Below are 17943 nucleotides of genomic sequence, written 5' to 3' on the forward strand. Positions count from 1 at the left end.
TTCATCAGATATTTCATGAGCACTTACTTTGTACCAGGCACTGTGTTAGATGCTGGGGAAACAGTTCAAGACAAGAGACCCTGTTTTTGTAGTGCTGTCATAGGGAAGAGGTTTGATAATTGTCTGCCTGTAGAGAGAAAGGATTATAGGAGGATGGGGTAAACCTGAGAGATCAGATCAGTTAGGAGGTATTTAGGGGGATGTTGTTGGCTACTTTAACTAGGTGGTAGCCAAAGAAATGGAAAGAAGAGAATGGATTTGGGACATACTTTTGGTGTGTGAAGGACTTAGAGTTCCAGTTTCTTTTTTGATCTCTCTCAAAAGAAACTGTCACCTAAATTGCAAGACTTTGAAAAAAATGTAAAGGCTTTTAAAATATTTTAAGTGCTATAATTAAAAATACACAAAAACAGTGCTTTACTCTCAACATTTTGTTAAAATTTTATTTATTTATTTTTGGCAGTGTTGGGTCTTCGTTGCTGCATGCAGGCTTTTCTCTAGTTGCAGCGAGTGGGGGCTACTCTTCATTGCTGCGCCACGGGCTTCTCATTGCGGTGGCTTCTCTTGTTGTGGAGCATGGGCTCTAGGCGCATGGGCTCTAGAGCGCAGGCTCAGTAGTTGTGGCCCACAGGCTTAGTTGCTCCACTGCATGTGGGATCTTCCCAGACCAGGGCTTGAACCCATGCCTCCTGCGCTGGCAGGCGGATTCTTAACCACTGCACCACCAGGAAAGGCCCTCTCAACGTGTTTTAATTGGACTTGTTTGGGTTCTTTGGATTCCTAAATGAGTAAAAATTGTCACTAGTTATTAGCTAATTTGTTGAGCTAATAACCAACAACCAAACAACTCAACCAAAGTTGAGTTGGTGTTTTCTTAATATTCTGCATAGCAATTTTAATAGCAGTTATGTTGTGCTTCTTGGAATTTGCATAAATCTAGTTGTCTATTAAAGATTTTAGAGCATTTATCAAGATGTTGTCTACAGAATTTCTTTATTAAGCCCATGAAGTTTCACAATGAAAATAGAATCCCAGAATTTTATGGCTGAAATAGGGAAGAAAAAAAAAATCAGTGTCCTAAAGGGATCCTCAGCCTTTTTTTTAAAGAAAATTTATTTAATTTATTAAACATATACTGAAATATTGGGCTGGCCAAAAAGTTCGTTCGAGGTTTTTTTTCACACCATCTTAGGGTTTGGTAATAATAAAATTTCAAGAGTGATTTTGGGACCCCCCAGACCTCTCCAGAGTTGCTTTTAGTCTGTTTTAAGGTAAGATCTATTTAGCACGTCAGTAGTTTTTTGCAGGAATAAATTATAGTTGTGTTCTTTAAAGCTCTATTTAATAAGTTAGATGTTAAGCTGCTTCTATCACATTTAACTCTTAGTGGCAGTATAGCAAATCCTAATGATTATTATTTGTAGCCAGTATTTAGGAAAACTCTCTCTCTATTATGTCTTCATTATACTGGTGAATAGGTACTTTTGAACTGTACTTACTACCTAGCTGTTTTATAGTAGTATTAATGTGCTTTTTGGTATTTCTGGGATAGTCTGTTATTCTTCATAGCATTTTAAAAAATAGTTACAAAAAAAGAAAAAAAAATAGTTACAGTTCTCTTAAATAGATACATAAGCATATTGCCATGCTCTCAAAAATTATGACTTTTAATGGTTATGTGGTATTTTTTTGGATGCTGCTTTGACTTTTAAATTGTTTCCAATTTCTCCATGTAATAATTGTGAACATTCTTATATAAAAAATTGAGCAGTGTGAAATTCTTTTGGAATAAATAGAGTAATTTTAATGAGTATGGGAAGGTAGTGAGAAGTAAAGCTGGAAAGGGAGGATGGGCTGACCCCCAGAGTTTGAATGTATGACAGTAGCTGGGAGAATAGGATTTGGGGCATGGGAATGACAGGGTCAAAATAGTTTTTTTTCGGAATATCTCCCCTTTCTCTCATGGTTGTTCATGCCACCTTTAAGTTACATCTCAAGCAGTTTGGATCAACTCCTCAGAGAAAATAACCAGCTTTATAATTTGTTCTGAAATAAATAAATACATGAAAAAGCAGTATTGTTTTGTCTACGTATGAAATGGTCATAACTTGCCATTGCTATTGGCATTTTCAGTTTCCTTTATTATACTTGCAAAAATATGAGATTAGACAGCTTTAATATTTTGTAGCAAAGGTTAGTAAGACTTTAATCTGGAGTCATAATTTTAGATCTCAGCATATGTCATAGGTAGTTTTGGAGAAGGAATTCTAGGTTACTAATTACATCTGGTGTCAAAAATGTCAGCAGCACTGAAGTGTCTCCAGGCACTGAATTACATATGTCTGAATTTAATAACTCTAGGGAGGAGAATTAGAGTGTTTCTCAAGATTACACAAAGCATTACAGAATAGGATTTGATAATTTGAGATACATTGCAAATTTGGCTAGCAAAAAAGTACATCATTAAAAAAATAAGTATGCTAAAAAGTATTTGAGTTTAGAATCTATCTTTGTATAAATAAATAATTCAGATTTAGGGCTTCCCTGAAGCCCTAATGGGGCAGTGGTTAAGAATCCGCCTGCCAATGCAGGGGACACAGGTTTGAGCCCTGGTCTGGGAAGCCCGTGTGCCACAACTACTGAGCCTGCACTCTAGAGCCTGTGAGCCACAACTGCTGAGCCCATGTGCTGCAACTACTGAAGCCCGCACGCCTAGAGCCTGTGCTCCGCAACAAGAGAAGCCGCTGCAATGAGAAGCCCGTGCACTGCCACGAAGAGTAGCCCCTGCTCACCGCAACTAGAGAAAGCCAGCGTGCAGCAACGAAGACCCAATGCAGCCAAAAATAAAATAAATTAAATAAAATAAATAAAATTTAAATAATAATAATTAAGGTTTAAATCCGTTTTTTTAATTTTGAAATTTATTAAGTGAAGTTAGCCACCAATTTCAATGAATATGCAGAATGAAAGAAAAATTAATTACGTATTTTAAATATGCCTTTGAGTTTTTCAGACATTTTTTAAAGCATAATGTACCTTATCATGCTGTTAAATTAGGGAAGATCAATAATAGATGGAAAGTTTTATTTGTAGTATTTTCACAAATATGGGGTGGGGGTGGAGATGTGTTGGGCAGGTGTGGAGATGTGTTGGGCAGGTGTGGAGATGGAACAGTTGTAATGCAATAGCTGCGAGTCCTAGCAAAATCTAATGAATAGTGGCTTAAGCAGGAAAAGGAATTATCTGTCTTGTGTGATAAGCCCTGGGTTAGTATGGCAGCTCAGCAGTATTGTAGTCAAGGAGCATAGCTTTTATTGGCTTTCTCCTCCATCATCCATAGCACAGGGTTTTTGTCTCCACGGTTGCAAGATGGCTAATGTACCACTAGGTTCATCTTTCAAGAAAAAGGGTGAGGCGTAAGGCATGCCAAAGAGACATGTCAGCCAGGTTTTGGTTTTTTTAAATGCTTTCCTAGAAGTTCCACTTATATCTCATTGGCTAGAACTAAATCACGTGGCCTCCCCCAGCAGTAAGGAAGTATGGGGAATCATTTTAGTTTTTCAGCCTTAGTAGAGGTAGAAGGCAAGGGAAAAAGAGTTACGAATGCCTTTTAGGAGGCCAGTCCACAGTCTTGCCACAAGAAAAATTCAAATTTATTTGATGACTTTTTATTTTTAATGGAATTTTTCTTGAATTGGGATATCAGGGAATAGTTGAAAAGAAGAATTTAATAAATACCCTGCATAGAACCTACTTCCTATTTATTAGATATCTGAGGAAAGTTTGGATCAAAATCAGACACTTAGGTCAGTGCCCTGCTTATTAGCTCATTTGCACAATGAAAGAGCTCATAGGGTAAATGAGGTACTTTGTGGTAGTGTTTGTTCCTTAAAAATAATAAATAAGGAAGATTCCTCATGATAATCCCATAAGATTTGATAGCAAATAAATTAGAAATTAGGCTTAAACAAAAATTATAAGATCATCTTGCAAGAGATGAGAGGGCCAATACTAAAAATATGTTTACCTACACCAAAAGAGACAGGGCACTTTATGATTTATTTCAGTCTGTTGCATTATGCAGGTTTGGCGATGATAATTTGCTTCCCTTTCACTAAGGAAAAAATTCAAAGAGTTTTCAGATTTTAAAAAAGTTTCAGGCCATGATATTTCAGTAGGAAACTATGAAAACAACTGTATAACTCTACAATTTATAGTACTTATCAAATAACATTCACAATAAAATTAATCTGACATATATTAAACATATTGAGTATATATAATCATTATTATATGCATGGTAAAGCAAACAGATCTCATAAATGTCACATAGACACACATAGTTTTTAAGAGCGAGAGATCCTGAGTCTTACCCTCCCAGAGTTGGAGTTCCCTCATCTTTGACCACCCACTTGCTTTACCCTTAGCCCCAGACATAAAATAGGTTATCAGTAAATGTTCTTTTCTTTTACTCTCTCTCAACTATCCTGCCTGTACCATCCATGTCTTCTCTTGCATCATTTATCCCCACTGTCACTGGAGTCTTCAAACATTGTTTTATTCTTGATGCAACCTGGAATTCTTGAGGCCATTTGGAGAGAAGAGAAGAAGGCACCATGAATATGAGCTGTGGAACCTCCGAATCCGGGAGTTCTGGAGTAGAGGAAAAAGGACTGGGGGCCTTTTGGCATCCGGCTGTTCAGTCTAGTTCTTCCCCTTGTTCTCCATTCTGAATAAAAGGAGTTATGAAAAGAGTTTTAATTTTAAAAACAAGCTTTTTAATGTACTCTTTTTTTTTTTTTTTTTTTTTTTTTGCGGTAGGCGGGCCTCTCACTGTTGTGGCCTGTCCCGTTGCGGAGCACAGGCTCCGGACACGCAGGCTCAGCGGCCGTGGCTCACGGGCCTAGCCGCTCCACAGCATGTGGGATCTTCCCGGACTGGGACACGAACCCACCCTCCCTGCATCGGCAGGCGGACTCTCAACCACTGCGCCACCAGGGAAGCCCTAATGTACATTTTTTGATACTAACCCTATTCCCTCTCCTTCCACCCTACCACAGTATGCACTCAGACACTTACTTGATAGCAATTGTCCTTTGTAAGGGTCAAGTCTTTCCTTCTCTAATTAGAGATAGAAAGCTAAAAATCTAACTTGTTAAGTCAGTCCATTGGCATAAATATGTCACTGTCAAAGAGGAAGGAGGAATATCGATTTCTTCCTTTGAAGTGGAGATGAATTAAAAAAGAATCTTCCCTGAATATATTAGGTGGACAAAAGAGAGATCCTGGAACAGTCATGTGTTCATTGTAAAAAGAAGTAGAAGCACTTCATGTCTTATGTAGCCCAGTATGCAGGTACCAGAGGGAACTATGGTTAAAGATATTAGGAAATGTCATATTTCAGATCTGTCTGAAAAATAAGAAGTAATAAATTCCTGAAAAACATTCAGCAAACAACTTGGGGAGAGTCCATAAATAATAATTTGGAGCTCTTAATCAGAATGAACGTATTCCTTTCAGAGGGTTGTATGGTGTCAGCTGGCAACTTGAAATTGGGCACTGCTATAAGAAGGGCTTTAGATAGGGTCTACTGCACCCAAAATTATGAAGTCAGAAGAATTATCTAGAGTCTAGACTTTATCTTTTTGTTTGATTTGAGTGGTACTTTTCCTTCTCTGTACTGCTGCTTCCCTATCAAAGCCTCATTTGTTTAATATATATAAATTTATTTATTTATTTTTGGCTGCGTTGGGTCTTTGTTGCTGCATGCAGGCTTTCTCTAGTTGTAGAGTGCGGGGGCTACTCATTGAGGTGGCTTCTCTTTGTTGCAAAGCACGGGCTCTAGGTGCGTGGGCTTCAGTAGTTGTGGCACGTGGGCTCAGTAGTTGTGGCTCACAGGCCCAGTTGCTCCACAGCATGTGAGATCTTCCCAGACCAGGGCTCAAACCCGTGTCCCCTGCATTAGCAGGTGGATTCTTAACCACTGCGCCACCAGGGAAGTCCCAAAACCGCATTTTTTGAAAGGATCTGATTCTGAGAAATAAATAATTTATATCAGGTTCCCTTCCATTTTCTTTTAAACATAACCTTACAATTAGACATTTGAAGAGATGATGCCTACTTTCTAAGAACTGTCAGTGTAGGGAAAGAGACATTTGAACCAAATATGTCACATATGTAATACTTAAGAGTCTATGAAATATTGATACTTTTACCGTATACAAAGAGCCAGAGTCTTTTGCCCATAGGATCTGTACTTGCTCCCTTAAATCCCACTACCTCGAACAAAACTAGACTGTGTGTGGTATTCTGATAATTAGGAGACAATTTGGGAATGGTGTTAGTGGAATCATTTTAGAGCAGAGGCAAGGAAGGCTCTGAAACTATGGGGAGATGGCATTTGAGTGGAAAGGCCTTCATAATAAGATCAGCCATGTTTAAATGCCAAAGATTGAGCCTGATAATATGCCTTATCATAGAGTTCAGTGAGTCTCCCTTTACTTCCAGAGTAGAGGTTAGGGCCACTGAATACAGGAAACATTTGGTAGAGGGAAAGTAGTCATTTTGGAGAAAATACAATGTATAGGGAAATCTTTCCTGTCTAATATGAAGATGCTAAACAAGCATATAGAAGAAATGGAAACAGTAAATGCATTCTTAACTTTCAGAAAGCTTTTGATGAAGATCCATACCAGAGGTTCCCAAATCATCTAATTACTAGGAGAATATTTTGTCACAGATAGATCTGCATTAAGGATAGGGGAAACGGGGTAAAAATGACCAGGTGTGATATCCTGAATGATTGAGTCCGGGACTTTGATCAGTTTTCACAAACGATCTAAAACAGCACTGTCCAATAGAAATAAAATGCCACTTAGGTAATTTTAAGTTTTCTTCCAGCCACATTTTTTAAAGTAGAAATTCACAAGTAAACAATTTTAGTAATCTTTTATTTGACCCATACACCTAAAATATTGTTATTTTCACATGTAATCAACATAAAAATTAAGGAGATTTTTTTTATAGTCTTTGAAATCTAGAGCGTATTTTACACTTATAGCACATCACAATTCATCCTAGCCACACTTCAAGTGCTCAGCCACATGTGGCTAGTGGTGACTGTATCAGACAGCACAGATGTAGAAGGAGCAACGTACAATGTAATATTCAGATTTGCACATGTCATTAAACTTCTGTCGATAAAACATGCCAAGTTAAAAGGTATAAAATTGAGAAAGCTCTCTCAGGACAAATATGTAAGAAAGAATTCCAAACTGCCTAAAATATGTGAGATCTAGGGTCCCTAAAGAAATAGTATATCATTGTACCTCCAAAACAAGACAACTTTTCATTAGAGTGGGTGTCACAAAATGAATATGCTTATTTTAAAACTATGAAGTTCTCAGAGAGAATAAATTATTTGTACATTTCTGGTTTCTATAATACAAGAAATTTATAATTGCTAGATAAGGTGGGGAGAAAGAACTGAACTTTATATGGAAATGAGATAGCCATATAAAGATAAATGGATGGGAAAAAATTAATGTTCTTCAGCTGAAAAGACAAAGGTGGGTGAATGATTAACAGAAGCATATAAATATAAAAAGTAAACAATAGAATGATCAACAGATTTACGGAGCAAGGAACTAAGTCTCTGGGTCTATGAAGATAAATCTCATAGCGCTAATGATAATTACATGCTAAATGCTAAAAGAAGGGCACTTAAAAGGTCTTTGGTAATACTGCATACTACGTACTTGCTGATACACTTTGCAGGAGCACAAATATGCTATATTCTATTTATGCTATGTGTCCTGCACCTAGTAGAATTCCTGGCATGTTGCAGTTGTTCAATGAATGTCCTGGGAGGAGGGAGGGGAGGATAAGTGGCCTTCATGGCTCCATACTTCTCACAGGACAGGCTCACCATGCTTCCAGCTTCTGCTTGATGCTCCAGCCCCTGGCCTCACCTAATACTACTACTTCCCTCTGTCCTTCCAGCCGAAGGGTGGTAGTGACTATCTGAGACAGAGTTGCTTCACTGTCTCCTGTTTGGTTCTCAGTTCTTCCATCACTGAGTAGCCATTTCCTCCATTTAAAGTCCTTCTGTTTCAGATATTTATGTGTGTCTGCCTTCTTATCAGTCCCTAACTGACTCACCAACCAATCATCATTTCTCTGGGAAACTTTTCCTAATGAGCATGAAACTCTTTGGTAATATTTATCACAGTTGGGAGTTTTCATTTATATTTGTATGATAATTTGATTGGGGTTATCTCTGCCAGTATCTTCCTTTACAGCAGATACCATGATTGTTTTTGCTTTCAGCACTTGGCATTTAGTGGGTATTCAGTAAATGTTTTTGGGAACACTGAAGCTGTCTGTTTAGCTATGAGCCTCCATTTACCCTTAACCTTTTTTCTTCCAAACTTTCAGCGTGACGTAGTCACATTTCTGTCTGTTTTCTTCCTTCAAGGCTGTCTCTGTTGTATGGTTTAAGCAAATAAAAATGTTTAGGTTGAGGAGGTCCACAAAATTAGATTTACTGCTCAGTATTCCTTCTGTATAAAAAGCCTGGTTTTTAGAGTAAGGAGTTTACAAATATGGTACATAATGGTATAATGGCATTATTTAAAATATCAGAAGAACTTCTTACCCAATGTGTGTAGTTCAGCATAGCCTAAATAAAATGACTGTGGGATCTAAAATTTTACTTGCCTTACTTCCCTTTTAGTTTTGGAGAGTTTTAGAAGTTTTTGCTGAATGATATTTGTCCATGAATTATTGAGTGTACATACAAAGAGTCTCAAAGAACTCCCTAAAGAAATGTGGTTTCAAGTAGGAACATCAGAGACAGACAAATTTATAAATACATTAGGCTAGATGCTTCAGAGTTGGCATTTTGGTGTGTTTGTTTAAGGCCAGATGCCTTGCGGATAGTATTATTTGGTGCTCCTATTTAACCATTTGCCATTTACAGTCTTAATCTTGTCAAAAGGAAGAGAAAGATTAAAGCAAATAAAGCTTTTTTTAAAATGTCAGTTTTTATGAAAACCCTGGTTTAGTTCCATTTGATAATATTTGCGAATACAGTAGGGACCCAATGAAATTTTAGCCATATGTAATGTTCTATAATTTGGCTTCTTAAATAAACTAAATGCCTTTGAGCTTTAGTAGTAAATCCTATTCAGCATTTCCACTCTTAAAGTTCATCTTGGTTAGAAATGAGGGATGCAGTTTTCTGTCTCATATTTTCTAAGTGTGTTTAATATAATTGTGAAATTCTGTGAAAAGAGTAGAAACTCAGGTTAAAATATAGAAGTGTCTCCAAATCAAGTCAGTGTAAGGCACTGGGTATGAGAAAGAAGAAACTGAGTATGAGGTGCAAGGCAATGAGAATGTGGTCCCTTCCTTCAAGGAGGAGGAAATAAGATCAACAGTGTGATGAGCATCAATATTACTATAGCATATGAATACTCTAAGAGAGTTTCATAATAAAGTACTATGAGGTTCCATTGAAGGGGAGATAGCATTCTTTTGGAAAAACCAGGAAAAAATATTTTGAGGTGACATTTGAGCCAAGCCTCACGGTATATATAGGATTTTAAAATGGTAGTAAGGAGGGCATTTCAAGGTGGAAAACATGGGGTAAACCCAAATAAAGAGTATGAATGTTTGAGTATGTTTAGGGTACATTGAGTCATCCAGGTTGGCTGAAGAGTATGGTAATGCTGGAAGATCATGCAAAACAAGAGTAAAAGGATTGGACCATGTTGTCCAATTAAAGAAGTGCTTTAAATACCAGCCTAAGAAGTTTGGCTGTTACTCCCAGACAGTTAGCAGTTATGGAGGCTTTTAAAATGAAAGTAATCTCATCACAATCTTGCTTTAGGCAGACTTGGCTCTCACTTTGAGACTTAGCTATTTCACTTATTGACAGAAGGATATTTCATTTATTGACAGTCCCCAAACTATCTCATCCACAAGTATTTTATTCCTCTATAAAATGGGAATGATAGTGCTTCACATGGTTGTATAAGGGATAAATGAGACTCTGTATATTAAAATGTCCAGCACATATCTGGCATATAGTAGGTAGTAAGATGTTTACTAGATCTGGCAGCAAATGGGTAAAGTCAAGGGTGATTTGACAAGGGGAAGACTTGAAATAGAAGAGGTGAAGGGTAATGAAGGTCTGAAACAGAATGGTGGTGAAAATGAAAATAGAATCATTGTGGCTTGGATACCACTGGAAATGGAGGGGGTTTTGGAGAATGAGAGAGGAAGCCAGAAAGACGAGAGCCATGAGGAGGGAGAAGGAAGAAGACGAAGGAGATCTCATTCTGGATGTGTTGAAGTTGAGGTACAGTGATGGTCAAAAGTCAGTCGAGGGCTTCCCTGGTGGCGCAGTGGTTGAGAGTCCTCCTGCCGATGCAGGGAACACGAGTTCGTGCCCTGGTCCAGGAAGATCCCACATGCCGTGGAGCGGCTGGGCCCGTGAGCCATGGCCGCTGAGCCTGCGTGTCCGGAGCCTGTGCTCCACAACGGGAGAGGCCACAACAGTGAGAGGCCCGCGTACCACAAAAAAAAAAAAAAAAAAAAAAAGTCCAGAGATGGATTTTTTTTTTTATGTGCTGCTTTGATTATTCATTTTCATGTTTGTTTTTAATATTTTCAGTGCTGTTGATGAAAGTTTTAGTATCTGGTAAGTTGAACACTTTATTTCGGGTATATGCTCTGTTTTTAGATTTCTTTTTTCAAGTAGGATAAAGAGAAGCAGAATGGTTTCACAAAAGAATAATAAGAATCTAAATATTGTTTTTGAAAGAGCTTTTGAGAACAAGTTAAGGAAATAATATTAATGAAATTTAAACATTGGTTTTAATGAAACTTAAACATTCTGTTTCTTAGAACCCTCCAGTTCACTGCAATCCAAGTAAAACTGATTCACTAAGTTCATACTTTGTCATGAACTAAAACATTCCTATTCAAGGCACAGTAGCACCTTACCGTAGAAATCCATTTAGCCACATAGCTCATTTTATGAGTCATACACTCAGATGCAGGATACAGAACTAGGAATTAAACAATTTAGAAAAGTGTTAGAGAGGTTTTGTCAGAGATCCTGCAGTGTATACAATTCCTTGCCCACGTGCTTTCAGTCCAGTGATATTTAGGAGCAATAACAAGATGTGAGTGATTTCTGTGTGCCTCTCAGGATTTTAAGATATATGCATTAACCATTTAATGCTTATAACAACTCCATGAGAATAGGCACTATTATCATCTCCATTTTATGTACGAGGAAACTGAGACACAGAGAGAAAGTAACCTACCCAGATCATCCAGCTAAGCAGGTGGTAAAAGCAGTCTGCACACCCAGAGCCGGTATTCTTCATTACTATACCATCTCCATGAATGGTGGCTTCAGGTTCAGCTCTTCCACTCAAGTTCTATGCCTGTGAACAAGTTATTTCATAATCTCTAAAAAAGAGATAGTAGTAATGGTTAAACACTTAGCCCAGTATCATGGTAACTGTAACAGTAACTATTATTACTGAACTTGACCCAAATGCCGCCTCTTTTGCTCCAGTGTTTTTAGTGCTATCTGATATTTTATATATCCTTATAAATCCCCCTCTCCCTTTTAAAACCTTCCTATAACAAGGGGAGGAGGACAAGGAAATAGCTTCCTCAAAGGATAGTGTTGTTTTAAGACAAGAGTTTCAAATGGTGACTTTTAAGAACTTCAGCAAGTTTATTAAAGGCTATTATAAGAAGGATAGAGATCAACTAGCTGTTGCCCATCTCAGCTGAGGGTAAAGCATTGACAAACTTCTAAATTTCAGCAAGGTTTAAGACAAGTAAGAACTTCTTAGGAATAAAGAGCGTTAATGTCATAGCACAGTATAAAAAGTCTAGATGTCCATAATAATATAATTTTAGAACATATAGGAAGTAGTAGCACTCACTTTTGCATTTTAGTATAAATGTGAAGTTTATCATTTACTTATTGACGGTACTTTAAGATGCATAGGCCAAAAGTAAAACCAGGTTGAAATTTGTGTTATCATCTTCAAACAGCCAACTGGAAAGGGCAGCAACAACAATGCTTAATACATGTGCCCTGTTAAATGAGTATTTCCATAAGGTGTTGTGTATTTCTACACATAAATATTGGCCATAAATAGCATTTAAAGTGGGTTTAGGGACAGCTGCGTTTCCCATTTGTAAGCATGTTGATTACATTGATACTGGATTGTACTAGGCAAATATGTGGTTATATTTGAAAGCTGTTTATATATAAATAGTATGCTCTATACTGGAAGAGATAGTGTTTTTATTAATCACTGTAAAAAAAGACTACTTCTGGGTCAAACATTATATTTCTTTAAAGGTTATCAAGTGATTATCTTAGAGTATAGACAGATGGCTTGTTTTCTAAATGATGTGTGAGTTATCTTTCATAAATTGATCAACACTGAGAATGTTGTCAGAAGTCTAAGTAAGAAACCATTGAGCATAAGGAAGTAGCTATCATGAAGCAGAGTTTTAGTTTTTGTGGTGATACATTCATTTGTGAAATTGGAGGATACTTGCATATTTTAACAGTAAAATCAGTAATTTCTATAAGATAAAAGTGATATATGTTTGGAAATTGGTATGAGCTTTCTTTTTTTGCCCATATTAAAAATAAATTCAGAAGGCTATAAAGAAAACTGCAAAAGTCAGCCATAATCCTACTATCCAGAGAAACCACTAATAACTTTTCAGAAGAACTTTCAAGTATACACACACTATTCATGAGGTATGTTTATGGTTCTCTTTTTTTTTTCTTTTACATCTTTTTTGGAGTATAATTGCTTTACAATGTTGTGTTAGTTTCTGCTAACAAAGTGAATCAGCTATATGTATACATATATCCCCATATCCCCTCCCTCTTGTGCCTCCCTCCCACCCTCCCTATCCCACCCCTCTAGGTGGTCACAAAGCACAGAGCTGATCTCCCTGTGCTATGCAGCTGCTTCCCACTAGCTATCTGTTTTACATTTGGTAGTGTATATATGTCAATGCTACTACTCTGACTTCGTCCCAGCTTCCCCTCCCTGCCTCCCGCCCCTGTGTCCTCAGGTCCATTCTCTACATCTGTCTTTATTCCTGTCCCGCCCCTACCTAAGTATGGTTCTTTAAATAAGAATAAAATGAGATTGTGTATTTTATAACCTACTTTTTTTCCAACTTAGCAATATACTGAGGGCATATTTTTATCTCCATGTACATGTATTATTGTTTTTATATCTGCATGATATTCCACTGGGTACCATAATTTATTTAACCAATCATTTATTGATAAACATTTAGACTTTTTCCTATTTTTTTGGTGTTGTAGAGAAATCTATAATGGCAGTGTGTATATATTCATGCACATTTAAGTCATGGTTTGGCACACTTTTTCTATAAAGGGCCAGATAGGAAATACTCTAGGCTTTGTGGGCCAGATAGTAACTGTTGCAACTACTCAACTCTGCTGTTTTAACTCTAAAGCAGCCAGAGACAAATACATAAACAAATGAGTGTGGCTGTTTTCCAATAAAACTTTCTTAAAACAGCTATAGTTTGCTGACCCCGATTATGATTCCTTGATCAAAGATTATGCAAAAATAAAAGGCTAGTAATATGTATTTCAAAATTGCATCCCAGCTAGAATCAAGTCTATAAATTAGATAATAGTATTTGTATCAATGTTAATTTTCTGACCTTGATAATTGTACTATGGTTATATAAGAAAATGACCTTGTTAGGAAATACACACTTAAATATTTAATGGTGAGGGGGCATCATGTTTGCAACTTATTTTCAAATGGTTCAGGAAAAAATGTGCAGAGAGAGAAAAAAATGTTAATAATTGGTAAATCTCGATTTAGGATAAATGGAAACCCTTAGTACTAATTTTGCAACTTTTCTGTAAGTTTGGAATTATTTCAAGATAAAAAGTAATAAAAAACAGTCTGGCCCTAAAGCTCTCATACTTCCTTAGTGAGGTGTAAATCACCCTGTAGAAGGACATTGGTAATATAGGAAGCTGAGGGTTGACTTGGTGATTCAGAATCAGAGCTGTTTCTATTTGACAAAGGAATTAAAAAGGGCAAGAGTGTTCCACTCCATTCTTCCCATAACAACTCAGACTTTACATACTTTTCAGAGTTTTTAATTTCACTGGAATAGTTGTATAAATTTTAAATTATTATAGTTTCAGATCAAAATATTAATGGAGACTTCAATCACATTTAAAAAGGGAGAGAGAAGAAACCCTTTGTATTGCAAGGTAATCATTTGGACATGATTACTTTCCTAACAGCCTTTGAACCTAGGCAAAGGATCAGTTTTATTCTTTGGATCTCTTAGGTCAATTGTATTTGTATAATGAACTTTATTTTCTCAGCATATTTCTACATCTTTGTTGGCTCTCAGATGAGGCAATGAAAGGATGCAGTCCTAATTTACCATTCAGTTGCTTTAGAGACAAGGTTATCAGATGGCCAAGCTGGCATTCCGTTTTAGAGATTGAGGGGCCTCACTTGTATTTTCACCCCAGAAAGAGGTCTTCCTAATCCACCTGAAGAGAGATAATAAAAGTGCCTGGATTGTGCTAGATATTTATTCCTGGAGTTCATTTGATCTTGACAACAACCCAGTGTGGTAGACATTAGTATCCTCTTTTTACAAATAAGACTCACAGAGGCTAACTCACTTGCCTGAGACCACAAAACTAGTAAACATTAGAGCTAACTGAATACAGACCATCCCAGACACTTCAAGAAAGAATTTTGAATCTGTCCTAGTACTGAGGAGGAGGTGATTTCAGTATTTTTGTTGTTGTTTGTTTTGTTTTTAAACTATTCATTAAGAAGTGATTACTGAAAATTTAGGCATTCTACTGACAAAGAAAATGTTTACATGTAAAATCCATGTGAGAGAATTTAGGATTTATTCCCTGTACTATGCAAATATGCCCCTTTAAGAACCCCCCCCTTTAAAAATAATTTTTGTCATCATTTGGGACGGGGCATGAAAATTCTGCAGTGGCACTCTTTTTTATTTGGCTTATGAGTTTAAGATCTGTTATGATTTAAACCTTTATGAAGTGGTTAAACTTTAATGACGGGTCTTTGAAAGGTTTTATGGGAGTTGATAGTAATTTGTATGCCAAGAGATAAAAACAAGACATTTGCCATATGTCTGTTTCAAGAGTTATACTTTATGTGAAAAAGGTGGTATGATTACATGCATCCCAATTGTGAATCCTCTGCTGATAAGAGACAGTTTCAAAGAAGACAGCTAATAAGCATAGTATCTCCTTTTTTCTGTTAGAGTGATAAATATGAATGGAAGACAATTGAGAATTCAGTTGAATCCTTGGAAGCAAAATAGGTACCCAGTAGTTGAGAGTCCCATGAAATATTTCAGTTTGGGAAAAAAAAAAAATTCAGTTTGAATCTTCTGTGCTATTAAAACTGCCTGAGTGTAAAAGTAAATTAAATTGATACAGAATGACCCTTCAGAGACTCAGTATTTTCTCTTTCTTACGTGTTTCCTTTTTCATTCTAGAACCTAGACATTGTTTTATTCTCAGAATTATAATTTATTGACATATGCTTTAAAAGCAGAAATTGAGTAATAGTACTCTAGTTCTAACTCAGTTACTTCATAACCAAGCCAAATGTTACTTGCGTTACTTTACACTCAAGTGTGTTTGTGTTGGGGAGAAGAAGAGAGGAGGGGAAGGGGAGACAATGAGTATGAATAAGAACATGCACTTTCCCTTGTGAGTGTTTAGCATGGTACTAATGAAGTTAGTGGAATCATCAATTATGGTTGTAATTTTTAAAGGTGATGGATGGTAAAATATGAAATCTGACTCTAGATCTTCAACAGCCTCATTGCTGCTTCTAATTGAGATGGACAGTAAGCTATTGGTCCCTAGCCTAGCAGTAATCTGTGCCCTGTAACCGTAAACAAATTGGTTTGAAATCTGGTATTCAAGCAAATGACCAGAAAGTTACACCTCTAACACACTCTGTGCTGAGTTTGTTGTACATCGAAGTTCCCCTTGCAAACGGCTCAGTAACTTATTTAATATAAAAGTTGTTCTAGTTTTAGAAATCTTGACCTCTCAAATATAAACCAGAGTTTGGGGATAAATCTTTAATACTCTAGTCATAATTGCCTGGGTCCCTGATATTCAGAATTCAGTTGCTACGTCTCAAAGCAAGCCAAGTAAAGGTGATCTGTACAGTGGCCCATCAAAAATGATGATTTTTAGTCACCTTCTGGAAGTCCTTAGCATGTAGAGTTTTGGTTACTCTGACCAAAGGAGCTGTATTGTATTTCATGCACACAGAAACCAAATTTTGTAAACCCAGGTGGCTTTCTGACAGAAATATTTGGATGCTGCAATAATAGAATGACTTTTTTTTTAACATCTTCATTGAAGTGTAATTGCTTTACAGTGGTTTGTTAGTTTCTGCTGTATAACAAAGTGAATCAGCTATACGTATACATATATCCCCATATCCCCTCCCTCTTGCATCTCCCTCCCACCCTCCCTGTCCCACCGAAGACCATTTTAAAAATTTGAATAATCTCAGAATATCCAGGGTATTTGGTTGGCATAAACAAACAGTTCTACTTTCAGGCATGAATTTTTGAAAGCTTGAGTTTATAAGCTAATTGCTCTTAGGCTCTCTATACTTGTTACTCTAATTCTACCCATGTTTAAGATGTTTCCCCAGCCAGAGGAATAGTACAGTTTTCTGGGGTAATAGAGGTAGGAAGCCAGGATGCTAGGTGGTGTCAGCTTTTAAAAAGGAAGGAAAAGCAGGTCAAATCTCTATAACCTATGAGAAAGTAGGTAAAGCTAGAGAGTGGGCCTGGTACTGATAAGAGACCTGGAGGAGGAGGAGAGGGTAGAGGTTTGACTTGACAGAAACAGGAGTTTCCCATATAAACTGTTCTATATACGTTCCTTAGCCAGTCTACAAAAGCCCCTGTTATAGCTGACAGGGTACATGTTTTCAATTTTTTAAAAATATAGGCAACATAACCACTGCAGATCAGTGCAGTAGTAATTGACTACTACAATGAATAGGAAATGCCCTTCCAAGAAATGTTTAACGACAGGGATTAAACTATGTAGATGGCTCCTTCTTCAAGGCACCCCCCTTTTGGAATCAGATGCTATTTGGCACTAGCCGTCTGGCATCTTTTTCTTCTCAAAAAGAAAAAAAAAAAACGCTCCTAGAAAAGGCTCTTCTTTGTTCCAGGCCATCACTGTCCTGAGGTAATCCAGTCCCTAACCATCTGAAAAGAGCTGTGTTAAGTGTACTTTCCCTTCCTCGTTTAACCTTGTTGTCCTGGGTCTTTGGTGGCTGGCTCTGGGCCTTATCCACTGCACAGGAGAATGAAGGAAGGGAGAAAGGAGATTTAGGTTTCAGTTCTCCCAGATAGGTGGGAAAGTATTAGTCCAGAGACCTTTCCCCTTGAATCTTGGCTGGTCCTGGGGCCAGGCAGGCAGCAAGGCTGGGCTGATCTAGCCCAGGAATTTAGAGCTTGCATGTGTGCTGCCCAAGTCAGACCTGTTTCTGTACTTCTAACCATTCTGGCCATTGTGTGTAGGATTTCAGAACTAGGGCATTCTGTCTTTCATTATTACCTGTGAGGGGTCAGTCTAAGCAGTCTCTCCAAGTGACAAGTGCGCTCATCTCAACAGCAGATTTCCCTGAGAAAAGCAGGGAGAACTTTATGATTTATTTTCAGGGCCTCAGCCTTCATTTAGCAAATTCTGAAGTGCCTCTTTCTCAACATTCATATTTTGATTAGGTAAATAAAATGTATCCATGGGAGAGGTCTATTTCCTGACCCCCTAGTTTTGTACTTTATGGC

The 17943-nt window shown here is 37.3% G+C and overlaps 1 protein-coding gene and 1 long non-coding RNA gene across 4 annotated transcripts in view; one reads left to right on the plus strand and one right to left on the minus strand.

The window, feature by feature from the left end:
• PDZD8 (PDZ domain containing 8) overlaps nt 1–17943 on the plus strand; it is a 98157-nt gene that overhangs the window by 52798 nt on the left and 27416 nt on the right. The gene's annotated exons all lie outside the window — the stretch shown is intronic.
• LOC141276784 (uncharacterized) lies at nt 106–17759 on the minus strand. The gene is made up of 3 exons (XR_012326884.1): nt 17714–17759; nt 11337–11459; nt 106–127 (listed from the first exon to the last, which is right to left on the minus strand). It is a non-coding gene; the product is annotated as an uncharacterized lncRNA (long non-coding RNA).

Source organism: Tursiops truncatus, chromosome 16, assembly GCF_011762595.2.
Source record: "Tursiops truncatus isolate mTurTru1 chromosome 16, mTurTru1.mat.Y, whole genome shotgun sequence".
Classification (NCBI taxonomy): Eukaryota; Metazoa; Chordata; class Mammalia; order Artiodactyla; family Delphinidae; genus Tursiops; species Tursiops truncatus.